At 44.3% G+C, this 16,469-nt stretch overlaps 1 protein-coding gene across 1 annotated transcript in view; it reads right to left on the reverse strand.

Annotated features, from left to right (window-relative positions):
- The window catches only part of LOC124046961 (nesprin-3-like), a 67,698-nt gene extending 58,990 nt beyond the window's left edge, over positions 1–8,708 (reverse strand). Inside the window, exon 1 of the mRNA XM_046367710.1 lies at positions 8,517–8,708. The gene's annotated coding sequence lies outside the window, so the exon portion shown is untranslated. The remainder of the gene's footprint in view (positions 1–8,516) is intronic.
- Positions 8,709–16,469: the final 7,761 nt, after the last annotated feature.

Genomic DNA, 16,469 nt, shown 5'->3' on the forward strand with positions numbered 1-16,469 from the left:
TTTTTTTTTTGCATTTTCCAATTAAGAACATTCAAAACAAAAGTGAAAAGATATTGGACAACGATAGGACAAAGTGACAGTAACAGACGAACGTAACAAAAATAAATTATAATTATAGTTATATAAACAAACATACAATAATAAAAAATAAAAAATATATACTTAAAAAATATATATATATTTAAAAAATAACGAGACATTGGATCACCTGCCGTAGGCTACATAATATACATTACGTGTGAAACATTATGTGAGGATTATATATAGATTCAATCAATGAGATGTGGGGGGAGATTCTCCATATAGTCAATAAAAGGTTGCCAAATTCTGTAAAATGTCTTTAACTTATTCCTCAAGCAGTAGGTGATTTTCTACAAAGGGATACAACTATTAACTTCCGAAAGCCACATTGCAACTGGCAGGGAGGAATCCAATTTCAATTTCAAGACAATACATTTCTTGGCAATCGCTAGCAATATTTCTGTTAGCTTTATAGTATGGTTTTGCCTAAGATTGGTGTTAGTAAAGTTACCCAGTAGACAGACCTCCGGGTCTAAAGGGAATGCAACCCCGTGAATTGAGGATATGGTATCGCATACCCCCTGCCAGAAACCGTGTAGTTTTGAACACTGCAAAGTGGAATGGAGGAATGTTCCTTCATCTGAGCCACATCTAAAACATAGGGAGGAGATATCTGGGTTGAACCTGTGCAGTCTAGATGGGGTGATATAGAGCTGATGGAGGAAATTAAACTGGATCAGTCTGTATCTGGAGTTCAATGTGGATGTAACCCCATCCCTGCATAGGTCACTCCATAGATTCTCATCAAGATCAATACCCAGATCTCTCTCCCATCTAAGTCGGGGTTTATCTAGCCCAGGCAGTGTTAGTCCTGACATAAGAGCATTGTAAACACGGGAAATGGTCTTGAACAGTGGTTGGTCTGCATGGCAGAGTTGTTCAATAGGTGACATCTTAGGTAGGTTCCATTGTCCCTTGAAAGTCACCCCAATAAAGTTTCGTAGTTGTAGGTAGCTAAAGAAGTCCCTGTTAGGCAAGTGGTATTTCTGTTTCAGCTGATCAAAAGACATAAGAACTCCCTCCTCGTAACAATGTTCCAGAAGAGTGATCCCCTTATCAGATCATGGTCTAAAGTTACTATTCTGGAAAAACATAGGGATCAATCTATTGTTCCATAAAGGGGTTTTAGGGGAAAGGAATCCCTCTCGTCCGAACAGCTCATGCAGTTTGCACCATGCCAGGACAGAATGTATGATTAAAGGGTTGTCTGTGATGGTTTTTATACATTTTCTGTCCCATTTGTAAAACAGATCTGCCCCAGTGTCATCATTTACCTCAAGCTTTTCAATGTTCAACCATGAGGGAGAAGGACCATTGTCAAACCTCTGAGCCAGAAACCTAGACTGTGCAGCCCAGTAGTACATTCTAAAATTGGGGAGGTTTAAGCCCCCTTGACTGTAATCAAGGGTCAGTTTATCCAGGCCAACCCTAGTGGTTTTGCCGTGCCAGATAAATCGTCTGGTCAGCTTGTCGAGAGAGGGAAAAAATGCTGCGAGAACAGGGATAGGGAGAGATTGAAACAGATATAGAAACCTGGGCAGGACATTCATTTTAATTACATTGATTCTACCCAGTAGAGTGAGAGGTAAGTCCATCCATTTACAAAGGTCAACCTCCACCTTTTGCAACAAACTGGCCAGATTGAGTTTTTAGAGGTTGTTCAGATTACCATCCACCATTATGCCCAAATATGTGAAGCCCATAGGCGACCATCTAAAAGGAAACTTGTGCTTGATGGTATGATGGTCAAAGACAGACAACGGTAAGATTTTGCTTTTATCAAGATTGACCTTATATCCAGAGAAAGAACTATAACACTGTAGTAGGATCTGCAAGTGAGAGAGGGAGTGTGCTGGGTTTGTTAGGAATAAAATAAGGTCATCCGCAAAGAGTGATAATTTATGGGTATGGGGGCCCACCTCAAAGCCATGTATGTCAGGGCACGTTCTAATAGCCTCAGCCAATGGTTCGATGGCGAGGGCAAAGAGGTGGGGGCTAATTGGGCAACCTTGTCTGTTCCCCCTATAAAGAGGGAAAGAGGAGGAAGTAATCCCATTGGTAGCAATCCTAGCTTTAGATTTGTAGAGTGATTTTATCAAATTTACAAACACGGTACCTAAACCGAGCTTTTCCAAGACGCGAAAGAGGTATGGCCATTCAACCCTATCAAAGGCCTTTTCAGCGTCGAGGGAGACTGTGACACCAGGTATTTTGTTTTTGTTAGCAAGGTGAATTATATCAAAGAACCTTCTGAGATTATTGGAGGACAATCTATTAATTATGAAGCCAGTCTGATCTGGGTTGACCAACAGGGGAAGACATGACTCCAGTCTCTTAGATAGCATCTTGGTGACCAGTTTACAATCTGTGTTAAGGAGAGAGATTGGTCTATAGGAGGCGCACTTTAGCGGGTTTTTCCCTTTCTTGTGGATTACAGTAATCACTGCTTGAGAGAAGGACTCTGGCTACCTCCATAAGGTAGGGGACCAAGAGCTCCCTAAATTCTTTATAGAACTCTGGAGGGAAGCCATCCTCCCCAGGAGATTTATTAGAAGGTAAGGAATTAATGGCCTCCAACAATTCAGGGACTGAGAAGTGTTCACTCAGGCGCTCGCTGTCTTCCCCTGACAGGCATGGGAGGTTGAGAGAGGAGAGAAAGGAGTCTATCTCTGATTGATAATTGCTTGATTGGGAAGTGTAGAGGTCTTCATAGTATTTATTAAAAGTATTATTCATTTCAGTAGGGTTGAAAGATATCTCTTTAGTGAGAGTTTCTATGGCATTAATTGTCCTCTTACTTTCCTCTGCTTTCAGTTGCCATGCCAATACTTTGTGAGCTCTCTCTCCAAGCTCATAATAACGCTGTTTTGATTTAGTGATGGCCCTTTCAGCTTGATATGTGTCCAGAATATTATATTTAAGTTTTTTATTTACCAAAAGCCTGTATAGATCTTTAGTCGGGCCTCTTTGGTAGGTTTTCTCTAGCTCTGAGATTTCAGATTCAAGAGCACTCAGTTCCGCACGATGTTTTTTCTTCAGCCCTTTAGTATAGGAAATAATCTGTCCCCTCAGGTAGGATTTCAACGTGTCCCAAAGAATGAAGCGGTCAGGAGCAGAGGGTTTGTTTGTCAAAGTAAAAATATTGATCTGCTCTTTGATGAATGCACAAAATTCAGGTTGCTTTAGAAGTGTAGAATTTCATCTCCATCTATATGCTCCATTTACATTGGTAGGAATGGAGATTGATAATACCAGAGGAGAATGGTCACTAAGTAATCTGGGGAGATACTCGACATCTAACACTCTATGAAACAGTTGTGTTGAAAGTAAAAAGTTATCTATGCGTGTGCGTGTCTTGTGTGTGTGTGAATAAAAAGAGTAGTCCCTATCCTGTGGGTGCAACTGTCTCCAGATGTCTAGTAAATTGAGATCTTTCATGAATGACATGGTGAGCTTGCCGGCTTTGGTAAGAAGTGAGAGTTTATCAGAAGACGTATCAAGAACTGTATCTAAGCAAAAATTAAAATCTCCTCCAACCAGTAGCCATTCTGGTGGTGCTTGAGCAACCTGAAGGAAGACATTCTGAATAAACATATGGTCATCGAAGTTAGGAGCATAAATATTCAATAGGGTCCAAGACTCTGAAAACATATGCCCCTGCACCAAAACAAACCTGCCAGAGTGATCAGAGATGGTGTTGTTGACGCCGAAGGGGATATGTCTACTTATCAAAATTGCAGTTCCTCTTGCTTTGGAGTTAAAAGAGGATGCAAAAACTTGTCCTACCCATTCCCTCTTCAATTTCTTGTGTTCACTGGCTGTAAGATGTGTTTCTTGTAAAAACACAATGTCAGCCTTTAATTTCTTAAGGTATGTATAGACTCTTTTCCTTTTAATCGGGCTGTTAAGACCTTTTACTTTGAATGTGACATATTTTAGTGGATTAAGCATAGGTTGGGTTTCAAATATGTAACTGAATATAAATCTATCATATGCAGATAATTAGGAAATGTTTCAACTTTAGTTTGAGCACAAAAGTGACCTGTGTGTCTCTTTAGGGAGGAAACAATAAACATAGAAAAAAGGAAGAAAAAATAAATAAAAATCCCACCCACCCCGATTGTCAGACTAGAACAACAGTCCCAACAATCAAACATGAATACACTTGTAGAGATACGTTGCTGCTCGCTTTCCATCTTGCTCTTACTAGCTAAACCTTGGTGTAAACTAAAACCTGCGAGCTTAATCAATCATCAATCAAATTTATTTATATAGCCCTTCGTACATCAGCTGATATCTCAAAGTGCTGTACAGAAACCCAGCCTAAAACCCCAAACAGCAAACAATGCAGGTGTAAAAGCACGGTGGCTAGGAAAAACTCCCTAGAAAGGCCAAAACCTAGGAAGAAACCTAGAGAGGAACCGGGCTATGTGGGGTGGCCAGTCCTCTTCTGGCTGTGCCGGGTAGAGATTATAACAGAACATGACCAAGATGTTCAAATGTTCATAAATGACCAGCATGGTCAAATAATAATAAGGCAGAACAGTTGAAACTGGAGCAGCAGCACAGTCAGATGGACTGGGGACAGCAAGGAGCCATCATGTCAGGTAGTCCTGGGGCACGGTCCTAGGGCTCAGGTCCTCCGAGAGAGAGAAAGAAAGAGAGAATTAGAGAGAGCATATGTGGGGTGGCCAGTCCTCTTCTGGCTGTGCCAGGTGGAGATTATAACAGAACGTGGCCAAGATGTTCAAATGTTCATAAATGACCAGCATGGTTGAATAATAGTAAGGCAGAACAGTTGAAACTGGAGCAGGAGCATGGCCAGGTGGACTGGGGACAGCAAGGAGTCCTCATGTCAGGTAGTCCTGGGACATGGTCCTAGGGCCCAGGCCAGTTGAAACTGGAGCAGCAGCATGGCCAGGTGGACTGGGGACAGCAAGGAGTCATCATGTCAGGTAGTCCTGGGGCATGGTTCTAGGGCTCAGGTCCTCCGAGAGAGAGAAAGAAAGAGAGAAGGAGAGAATTAGAGAACGCACACTTAGATTTACACAGGACACCGAATAGGACAGGAGAAGTACTCCAGATAAACAAACTGACCCTAGCCCCCCGACACATAAACTACTGCAGCATAAATACTGGAGGCTGAGACAGGAGGGGTCAGGAGACACTGTGGCCCCATCCGAGGACACCCCCGGACAGGGCCAAACAGGAAGGATATAACCCCACCCACTTTGCCAAAGCACAGCCCCCACACCACTAGAGGGAAATCTTCTAAATTGAAAACAAATGTTGTGAATAGATATTTATGGCTGAATATTTACTGCCCACGGTAAGGGCTGCTTGAGTCTCTTTACAAAAGATTAACAAGAATGAGGGGGAAAGCAGTGGGCCTAAACCCACTTACTGCTTCGCCCAGTAGATATGGACTAAACCAAAATATACTCTCCTGTAAATGTAATAGAACTCAACCCGGGAAGATACGGTTCGTTGAAAATGTACAAATCAATTAAAGTGACCGGGAGATACCAGCAGTTCAATCCGGATAAGAGAAAACAAACGAACTGCATTTTATCCCCCAGAGAGACCGTCCTGGCTCAGACTCAGACGTTGCTCAGTTCTTTGAGAAAAGTGTGCACTTCTCCCGGTGTGTTGAAGAGATGGCTTCGGCCTTTGTACTGAACTTTCATCCGCGCAGGGTGGATGAGGTAGCCGGTGATGTTCTTCTCCTTCAGTGCTTTGGCGGCAGGTCTGAACTGCTTGCGGCGTCTGGTGAGGTCCGCGCTCATATCCGGGAAAGGCTGACCCTCTTCCCATCGATGGCGATGTCCCCTTTGGCTCTTGCGAGTTGCAGTATCTTCTCTCTGTCTTGGAAACGGAGGAACCTGATCAGGACGGCTCGTGGGGGCTCATCTGGCCGGGGTTTCGGCGCTGGTGTTCTGTGGGCTCGTTCGATTTCCAGCGGCTTGGTGAAGTTGGTTATGCCTAGGACCTCCGGGATCCATTGAGTGAAGAAACGGACCGGGTCACGGCCCTCGCTGTCCTCTTTCAATCCCACCACACGGATATTACTACGTCTACTCTGGTTCTCCATCTGATCTACTTTGTTTTTGAGGTAGGCATTGTCCTTTTGCAGTTGTGTCAAGACCTGGTCATGTCTAGTGATGGTATCTTCAACTGCGCTAATGCGCAGCTCTGCCTCAGTCGTTCTCAAAAGGAGATCATTCTTGGAGGATTTCAGGTCGTCAATGGAAGAATGGAGTTCAGCCGATTTCTTATCGATTTTCAGAGAAAGACCTCTGTTACCATCCTGAATTTCCCGGAGGAGAGTAGCCAGCATGTCGGCAGGCTCGCAAGAGGCTGCTGAGAGCAACAGTCTGGAACTGTCGTCTGAGTTATGAGGGCTAATGCTAATCTTGCTAGCGTTATCGTTATCTTGGGAATCAACGACGTTTTGGTCGTCCTTCTTGCCTCTCGGTCGGCGGTCCATGGCTCTTTGGGAAGGTAAGTACTTGACAATTTATCGGCCGATGTTAGAATATTGTTTCAACGTTGTTATTTAGGTAAAAATAGAATAACTTTGAAGAGCTCGGTTCGTCAACGTCTGCTCAGCTCCGCGGCATCACGTGTCTCCATTTCATTCCCTCTTAACGCATTTGAGCCACTCAGTTGTGCTGTGACAAGGTAGGGGTGGTATACAGACAGAAGAAAGCTCTATTTGGTAAAATACCAAGTCCATATTATGGCAAGAACAGCTCAAATTAGCAAAGAGAAATGACAGACTTGGTCATTTACCAAATAGGGCTGTCTTCTGTATACCACCCCGAGCTTGTCACAACACAACTGATTGGCTCATTAAAAATAAAATAAATTCCACAAATTAACACTTAACAAGGAACATCTGTTAACTGAAATGTATTCCAGGTGACGACCTCATGAAGCTGGTTGAGAGAATGCCAAGAGTGTGCAAAGCTGTCATCAAGGCAAAGGGTGGCTACTTTGAAGAATCTCCAATATAAAATATATTTGGATTTGTTTAACACTTTTTTGGTTACTACATGATTGTATATGTGTTATTTCATTGTTTTTATGTCTTCATTACTTTTCTACAACGTGGAAAATAGTACAAATAAAGAAAAACCATTGAATGAGTTTGGTGTGTCCAAACTTTTGACTGGTGCTGTAGATACTTGAGTAAATCTACACAACATCACTAGCTAGATCTAGGCCTACTTCTCGGCTCCACGGTTTCTTCAGAGAAGACATAGCAATACTATACTTGGGAGGATCGCTCACACAGCCTACATAACACACCTGGTCTGATCAAAGAACACACCACAAAATGAGTCATTGAAGGGTGTAATCAACATACTTCGGTCAGTTCTGCACTGTTGAATCCGGCTATGAAGGAATGAGGGTGGTGCATTAAAGCATACCTATGACCAATTAGCATACTGTGAAATGTAAACTTAAAATCTACCTACCCCACCCAAAATGACGTTGTTGTGTAATGAGGTGTTATCAATGTATTTGACATGATTGTCTGTATGATTGAAAAAGACAGTACTTTCAATGTTTCTACTACTCTCCCAAGGTAAGAATATATAATAAAATAATAGAATAGAATGCATTGCAGGCCTAGTCATGACAATACATTGTTAGGAATGATAGGAATGAAAGAAGGGCGGTTTGAAGGGCACTGCAGGGAAGACACAAAATCGGGCAGAATGAGGAATTTTCCTGCATGACTCATTTTCCCCCACCACAAAATTCCCCATAATAAGCCCCAAGTTCCTCTGTCTACAGCGAATCTTCTAATATTCTATATGAATGCAGAATAACATGAACAAAACCATACAATAGTAATTAATGCGATATTTTAATGGATGAACTAAACTTACCGATGTCCCAAAACCAAGAATAATCAAGTCTAATAGACAAACATAAAAAGTGTATTTTGAGTTTTTACAAGTAGGCTGCGCCCCTCCCCTCCTCGCGACATCTACTGTCTGACAGCTCGTGCTTCGTTAACGTAAATAAACTCGCGACACGACTTCTTCAAGGCTCCATTGTATCAATCTCAGACGGCGTTATAAATATGTGTTGACTGAGACGAGCTGCATTGGACCGAAGAAGTCCAAATAACTTTTATGGAAATAGTAGAATAACGACTGAAGCAGAAATCTATTTCGGGACATTTGTAAACCTTTATAGCTATAACCAAAGAGGTTTGAAATTAAAACGTTTGATATTGGGATATAACCTATAGAGGGATATATATACTATTCCTAGGCTAGGCCTACTGTAGTCGGACAAAGTTATCTTGTAACGATGGAGTCCATCATGTGTCATGCTCTTTTCTGTACAAATATCCATAACACAAACTGCCCTATCGATAACCGAAATAATAGTCGATATGAAATGAAGAACCGACTTACCGATACCTGTGCATCTGGTGAAAGTTGCAACTAGCGTGCCAGAACACAAATGAGCTGATATGTACTGTAAACTTATAGCATACGCAGGAAGTACAGGCAGAGGCCTCTAGTATAGCTGCATTGGCTGGCCGAACAGATTTAGCCCGACAGCAGCAAATCCGCAACTCATAATCGTGGGGCGTGAGCGTCCTACGTCAACAATTCAAACTGAAAGGCGTGCCCTGGAGAGTAGACATACTGGGCGCGTTCCTCTGCCCAGACGTTGTTGATGCCTGCCAGATTTGACAAAGCCTGGAGAGGTATTTTACGTATCAGCTAACCATAGGTTATAGCAATCTGAAAGTCAACAACGTAGCACGCAACCATTGGTTTATGCGTCATAGGGGAACGCGACTGCGACCAGTGTGTGTGTGCGTGTGGCCTACTGTAAATCGTGTGATGAGTCGGTGTATAGTCTCTGAACAGTTGGAATTATTGCTTACACAATTGTCATTTGAAAATAATTTCAAACAGCAATATTTAGCATGAAACAGGTGTAATCAATATTTTATTACCACCAAATTATACAATACATGATTTTATTTTCAACATCACAATATCCACATGGAGTGATGCAGGAAAATATATTCCTTTACCGACTCCTCTATTCAAAATGGAATGGCAAAAGTAGTGTATGGCTTCACAAAACGTGTTCTGTAAACTGTTGTCTGGTGACGAAATAACCTGCAGCTGCATCTATTTAAAGTAACTTTCTGTCCACAGTTTGACACAAAACTACAGTTTACAGAAAGTAGTTGAATTCCAGTTATTCACCTGACTAATAAAGACTCAAGTGGTCAATTAACAATACTGTACATTTAAGAAGATATCAATGCTTCTATCCCAAATGGCATCCTATTCCCTACATAGTGCACTACTTTTTATCAGAGCACATGGGCCCTGGGACATCTTATCTCAAGCCATGTGCTGTTGTTGCTCTACAGTAGCTTGTTAAGGTATGAAGGCTGATGGCATAGGACACCTCAGAAGTTTTGAAATTCCACACCTTCATTCCACTAACCTTCATGAAGTGCCACAGTGGCACAAAATAACATTTGTTTTTAGATGTATATACATTGTAGGCCTACATTATTTTGTACAATGGCATGTAATCCATACAATGTGACCATATTATATTATGTGAGGTATCAGAAAAAAGAAAATGCATATCTATACATGATTTCTCAGCTTTACTTAATACATTAGGTTACGCATGAGCTTATAACTGAAGATGTTTCCCGTTTGAAATGCTCTACGTTGTTGTGCTTTAAGAACTACACAGCTGTTTTAGCACCTCTGAGAAAGACCTTACCTGAACCACAAACCATTATTATATACTATATTACATACATTTCACATACATACAGTACCAGTCAAAAGTTTAGACACACCTAAACATTCAAGGGTTTTTATTATTTTTACTATTTTCTATATAGTAGAGTAACACATATGGAACAATTTAGTAACCAAAAAAGTGTTGAACAAATCAAAATATATTTTATAATTGAGATTCTTCAAAGTAGCCATCCTTTGCCTTGATGGCAGCTTTGCACACTCTTGACCTTCTCTCAACCAGCTTAATGAGGTAGTCACCTGGAATGCATAACATTAACATGTGTGCCTTGTTAAAGTTAATTTGTGGAAATTCTTTCCTTCTTAATGCGTTTGAGCCAATCAGTTGTATTGTGACAAGGTAGGGGTGGTATACAGAAGTTGGCTCTATTTGGAAAAAGACCAAGTCCATATTATGGCAAGAACAGCTCAAATAAGCAAAGAGAAACGACAGTCCATCATTACTTTAAGACATGGTCAGTCAATACGGAAGATTCCAAGAACTTTGAAAGTTTCTTCAAGTGCAGTCGCAAAAAACATCAAACGCTATGATGAAACTGGCTCTCGTGAGGACCACCACAGGAAAGGAAGACCCAGAGTTACCTCTGCTGTATAGGATATGTTCATTAGAATTAACTGCACATCAGATTGCAGCCCAAATAAATGCAGAGTTCAAGTGACACATCTCAACATCAACAGTTCATAGGAGACTGCTTAAACCATTTGAGATTTTTGGTACCAACCACCGTGTCTTTGTGAGACGCAGAGTAGGTGAATTGCTGATGTCCGGCTGAGTGCATACACAGACTTAACACCCAGAGCTGTCTATATTGTGGAGCTATGGGACATTTCTTAGCTACCTGCCCATTAAAAACCCACGATCATCAAGTAGGTACGAGTACGCTGGTGAGCCGTACGGTGTGTTTCCCATCCTCCATTGCTCGTACATCTCTCCATGCTTCCCTGTTGTGGGGTGACCAGTTCAAATCTAACCACATTTTCATTGGGGTTGACAAGAGCTTTTTAGATGCTACCCTGGTGTTGGAGCTGGGAATCCCCACACAACCCCTCTCCATTCCCATGGACGTCAGAGCATTGGAAGGGCACTCTATTGGCAGAGTCACCCACATTACATTTCCCATTAACCAGAGAGTGTCGGAAAATCACAGTAAAAGTGTGCAGTTCCTGCCCATTGAATCCCCTCATGCACCCGTGTTTTTGGGATTCTTCTGGCTCCAGACGCACACTCCTCTGATCGACTGGTTCTATCGTGGTTTGAGCCCGTTTTGCCATGCACATTGCCTGAAGTCGGCGCTGCCTGCCCCGGGAAGTCTTCCTGTGGCTTGGGAGAAGTCCTGGACCTCTCCACCATTCCTGCGGAATACCAGGACCTCCAAGAGGTTTTCAGCAAGGCCCATGCCACCTCTCCTCAACCGCATCGGCCATATGACTGCGCCATCGACCTTCTACCGACCTACTACACCTCCTCGGGGGCGACTTTATTCCCTGTCGGGACCGGAGACCAACGCAACGGAAAGGTATATTGAGGACTCTCACTGCTGGGTTTATGCGTCCCTCTTCCTCCCCCGGTGGCGCAGGGTTCTTCTTTGTGGAGAAGAAGGACAAGACCCTGCATCCGTGTATCGACTACCGGGGTCTCAATGACATTACGGTTAAAAACCATTAACTGCTACCACTCATCTCCTCAGCTTTCGAGCCTCTCCAGGGAGTAAACATCTTCTCCAAGTTGGGCCTTCGGAAAGCATACCAACATGTTTTAAGCAGACCACCATAGTTCCTGTGCCCAAGAAAGCAAAGGTAACCTGCCTAAATGACTATTGACCCGTAGCACTCTAGTCTGTAGCCATGAAGTGCTTTTGAAAGGCTGGTCATGGCTCACATCAACACCATTATGCCAGAAACCCTAGACTCCAATTTGCATACCACCCTAACAGATCCACAGATGATGCAATCTCTATTGCACTCCACACTGTTCTTTCCCACCTGGACAAAAGGAACACCTATGTGAGAATGCTATTCATTGACTACAGCTCAGCGTTCAACACCATAGTGCCCTCGAAGTTCATCACTAAGCTAAGGACCCTGGAACTAAACACCTCCCTCTAAGGATCCTGGAACTAAACACGTCCCTCTGCAACTGGTTCCTAGACTTCCTGACGTGCCGCCCCCAGGTGGTAAGGGTAGGTAACAACACATCCGCCATGCTGATCCTCAACACAGGGGCCCCAGGGGTGCGTGCTCAGTCCCCTCCTGTACTCCCTGTTCACTCATGACTGAACGGCCAGACACGACTCCAACATTGTCGTTAAGTTTGCCGATGACACAACAGTGGTAGGCCTGATCACCGACAATGACAAGACAGCCTATAGGGAGGAGGTCAGAGACCTGACCGTGTGGTGCCAGGATAACAACCTCTACCTTAATGTGATCAAGACAAAGTAGGTGATTGTTAACTGCAGGAAAAAGAGGACCGAGCACGCCCCCATTCTCATCAACGGGGCTGTAGTGGAGCAGGTTGAGAGCCTCAAGTTCCTTGGTGTCCACATCACCAACAAACTAACATGGTCCAAGCACACCAAGACAATAGTGAAGAGGGCACGACAAAGCCAAGCTTCCTGCCATTCAGGACCTCTATACCAGACGGTGTCAGAGGAAGGCCCTAAAAATTGTCAAAGACTCCAGCCACCTTAGTCATAGACTGTTCTCTCTGTTACTACACGGCAAGCCAAGTCTAGGTCCAAGAGGCTTCTAAACAGCTTCTACCCCCAAGCCATAAGACTCCTGAATATCTAGTCAAATGGCTACCCAGACTATTTGCATTGCCCCCCCCCCCCCCTTTACACCGCTTGCCATGTGCATCATCTATGCATAGTCACTTTAATAACTCTACCTACATGTACATATTACCTCAAATACCTCGACAAACCGGTGACCCTGCATATTGCCTCTGTACCGGTACCTCCCTGTATATAGTCTCACTATTGTTATTTTACTGCTGCTCTTTAATTACTTGTTACTTTATTTCTTATTCTTATTGATATTTGTTTGAGGAGTAAAAGTCACTTTAGAGTATCGAGAATGATCCACCCAAGGCCTCCGGTGTGGCCATTCTGGTGAGGGGTCTCATTTTCCGGCCACCACTGACAATTGGTCACGGATCCGGCCCAGGCCGTCCAGCATGGTGTCCATGGTGTTTTTTACTGCATTGTTGGTTAGGGGCTCGTAAGTAAGCATTTCACTGTAAGGTCTATACCTGTTGTATACGGAGCATGTGGCTAATACAATTTGATTTGATCTGATTTGGATACGGGAAGGGAATTAGTGGAAAACTGCTTTTAACACGGCTAGTGGGCACTACGAGAACCTGGTGATGCCTTTCGGACTGTCCAACGTTCCCGCAGTGTTCCAGGCCCTGGTCAATTACGTGCTCTGAGACATGTTGAACCGATTTGTGTTTTTCTCCCCCTGTACGACCTCCTCATCTATTTCCGGTCAGCTCAAGAGCACATCCTCCATGTCCGACAGGTCCTCTAGCGTCTCCTGGAGAAGCAGCTGTCCATGAAGGTCGGAGAAGTGTGAGTTCCATCGCACCACCATCTCGCTCCTAGGAATCGCTGCAGGGAGTGTTCAGATGGAACCTGACTAGTTGAGAGCGGTGGTGGTTTGGCCTCAACCCACACCCAAAGTGCAACTGCAGCCTTTCCTGGGGTTTGCCAATTACTATCGTCGATTCATCTGGGGTTACAGCACCCTTGCTTCCCCCCTCTCTGCACTAATCTCTCCCAAGGTGCTGTTCATATGGTCTCCAGCAGCTGACCGGGCATTCTCTGACCTCAAGCAGTGATTCCCTACAGCCGCCATCTTAATCCATCCGGACCCGTCCCGTCAGTTTGTGGTGGAGGTCGACACCTCGGACATTTGAGTGGGGGCTGTCCTCTCCCAACATTCTGCCGAGGATCAGAAGCGGCATCCATGCACCTTCCTTTCCCATCGCCTTAATCCAGCCGAGAGGAACTACGACGTAGGAAATCGAGAATTTCTTGCTGTCAAGATGGTGTTGGAGGAGTGGAGGAACTGGTTAGAAGGGGCAGAACAACCATTTTTTATGTGGACGGACCATAAGAACCTGGAATATCTCAGCACCGCCAATTGTCTCAACTCCAGGCAGGCGACTTGGGCCCTGTAATTCACTCGCTTCCATTTCACTATTTCCTACCACCCGGGGTCCAAGAATGTGAAGCCTGACGCGCTCTCACGTCTGTACAGGCCCTTTTACTACACCCTCGGACCCCGAGATCATTCTCTCTGCTTCCTGTCTAGCGGCTGCTATTTTCTGGGGAATCGAGAGTCTGGTCCGCAAGGCACAGTGTTCCCAGCTAACCGGATGTTTGTCCCGGACTCTGCCCGTGCTCCTGTTCTGGAATGGGTACATTCCTTGAGACTCACCTGTCATCCTGGCTCCCGTCGGACCAAGGACCGACAACGGTTTTGGTGGCCCACCATGGTTCCTGATGTCTCTGCATTCATTGCCGCCTGTAGTGTGTGTGCCTAGAACAAGACTCTGCGGCAAGCTCCGGCTGGCATCCTTCAACCACTTCCTGTCCTTTACTGCACTTGGTCCCATATGTCCTTGATCACGGGCCTCCCGCCGTCTGATGGCAACACCACCATCCTTACGGTGGTGGACCGGTTTTCCATTTTATTCTCCTTCCAAAGTTGCCCTTAGCTAAGGAGACGGCCCAGCTCATGGTGCAGCACGTCTTCCGGAACCATGGACTGCCTGTCGACATGATCTCAGATTGCGGTCCCCAGTTCTCGTGCCAGTTCTGGAAGGCGTTCTGCACCCTTATTGGGTCATCGGCCAGCCTGTCCTCTGGTTTTCATACCCAGTCCAACGGCCAGTCGGAGAGAGCCAATCAGGACCTGGAGACGACTCTTCGCTGCCTCGTCTCCACTAATCCCACCACCTGTCTCGCAAACTGTCCCCCCTATTTGATCAGCCCTTCCACATATCCAAGATCCTTAGCCCCTCTGCTGTTCATCTTCCTTTGCCCCGTACCCTCAGTATACATCCCACTTTTCACGTGTCCAGAATTAAACCTATATCTCACAGCCCTATGTCTCCTGTTTCCTAGTTTTCCCGGTTCTGACTATTCTGCCTGACCTGACCCCGAGCCTGCCTGCCATCCTGTACCTGCCTGACTCTGATCTAATTACGAACCTCTGCCTGACCTGACCCCGAGCCTGCCTGCCATTCTGTACCTGCCTGATTCTGATCTAATTACAAACCTCTGCCTGCCCTGACCCCGAGCCTGCCTGCCGTCCTGTACCTGCCTGACTCAGACCTGATCACAAACCCCTGCCTGTCCTCGACCTGCCCTTTGCCTGCCCCATGTTTACAATAAATCATCTGAGAACTGTACTATCTGCCTCCTGTGTCTGCATCTGGGTCATATTCTGAGTCATGATAGTAAGGGCTATTTGACCAAGAAGGAGAGTGATGTAATGCTGCATCAGATGACCTGGCCTCCACAATCACCCGACCTTAACCCAATTGAGATGGTTTGGGATGAGTTGGACCGCCGAGTGAAGGCAGCCAACAAGTGCTCAGCATACACTATGTGAGAACTCCTTCAAGTCTGTTGGAAAAGCATTCCAGGTGACTATCTCATGAAGCTGGTTGAGACAATGCTAAGCTGTCATCAAGGCAAAGGGTGGCTACTTTGAAGAGTCTAAAATCTAAAATATATTTTGATGTGTTTAACACTTTTTTGATTACTACATGATTCCATATTGTGTTATTTCATAGTTTTGATGTCTTCACTATTTTTCTACAACATAGAAAATAGTAAACATAAAGAAAAACCCTTGAATGAGTAGGTGTGTCCAAACTTTTGACTGGTACTGTATGTTGCAGATGCTCTAATCCAGAGCAATTTACTGTACAGTCATCGTGTGTGTCCCTAATGGCATCATGTTCTCTATTTACTGCCGTGCACTACATTTGACACACAACTATTATACTCCACCACCAGGCTGAACTGGTACTTGGTCAAATAGACCTGAATGCAAAGTTAACAACATTGTAGACATACTGTACATTTGTACAAAAGACTTCTGTGGACAAAATCGTTTTTAAACAACCGCTGATACGTACTTGCAGAGCAATCAATCACGCCGTGGAATACATTAAGAGGAATTCACAAAAGCTAGAGTGGGATGATGAAGAACATCTCTCTCTCTCTCTCTCTCTCTCTCTCATCATCTGTGCCAAATATCCACATAGAACTCAGTCTCTCAGATGCTCGCCACCTCTTTCATCCTTCGTGAGTGAGTCACACTTACCTTAATATACATAGTAAGCACAGACCCATATATACTGAACACAAATATAAATGCAACATGTAAAGTGTTGGTCCCATGTTTCATGAGCTGAAATAAAAGATCCCAGAAATATTCCATATGCACAAATATCATCCCTGTTTGTGAGCATTTATCTTTTGCCAAGATAATTCATCCACCTGACAGGCAAAACAAGAAGTTGATTAAACAGCATGACAC

Source organism: Oncorhynchus gorbuscha, linkage group LG10 (assembly GCF_021184085.1).
Source record: "Oncorhynchus gorbuscha isolate QuinsamMale2020 ecotype Even-year linkage group LG10, OgorEven_v1.0, whole genome shotgun sequence".
Taxonomy (NCBI): Eukaryota; Metazoa; Chordata; class Actinopteri; order Salmoniformes; family Salmonidae; genus Oncorhynchus; species Oncorhynchus gorbuscha.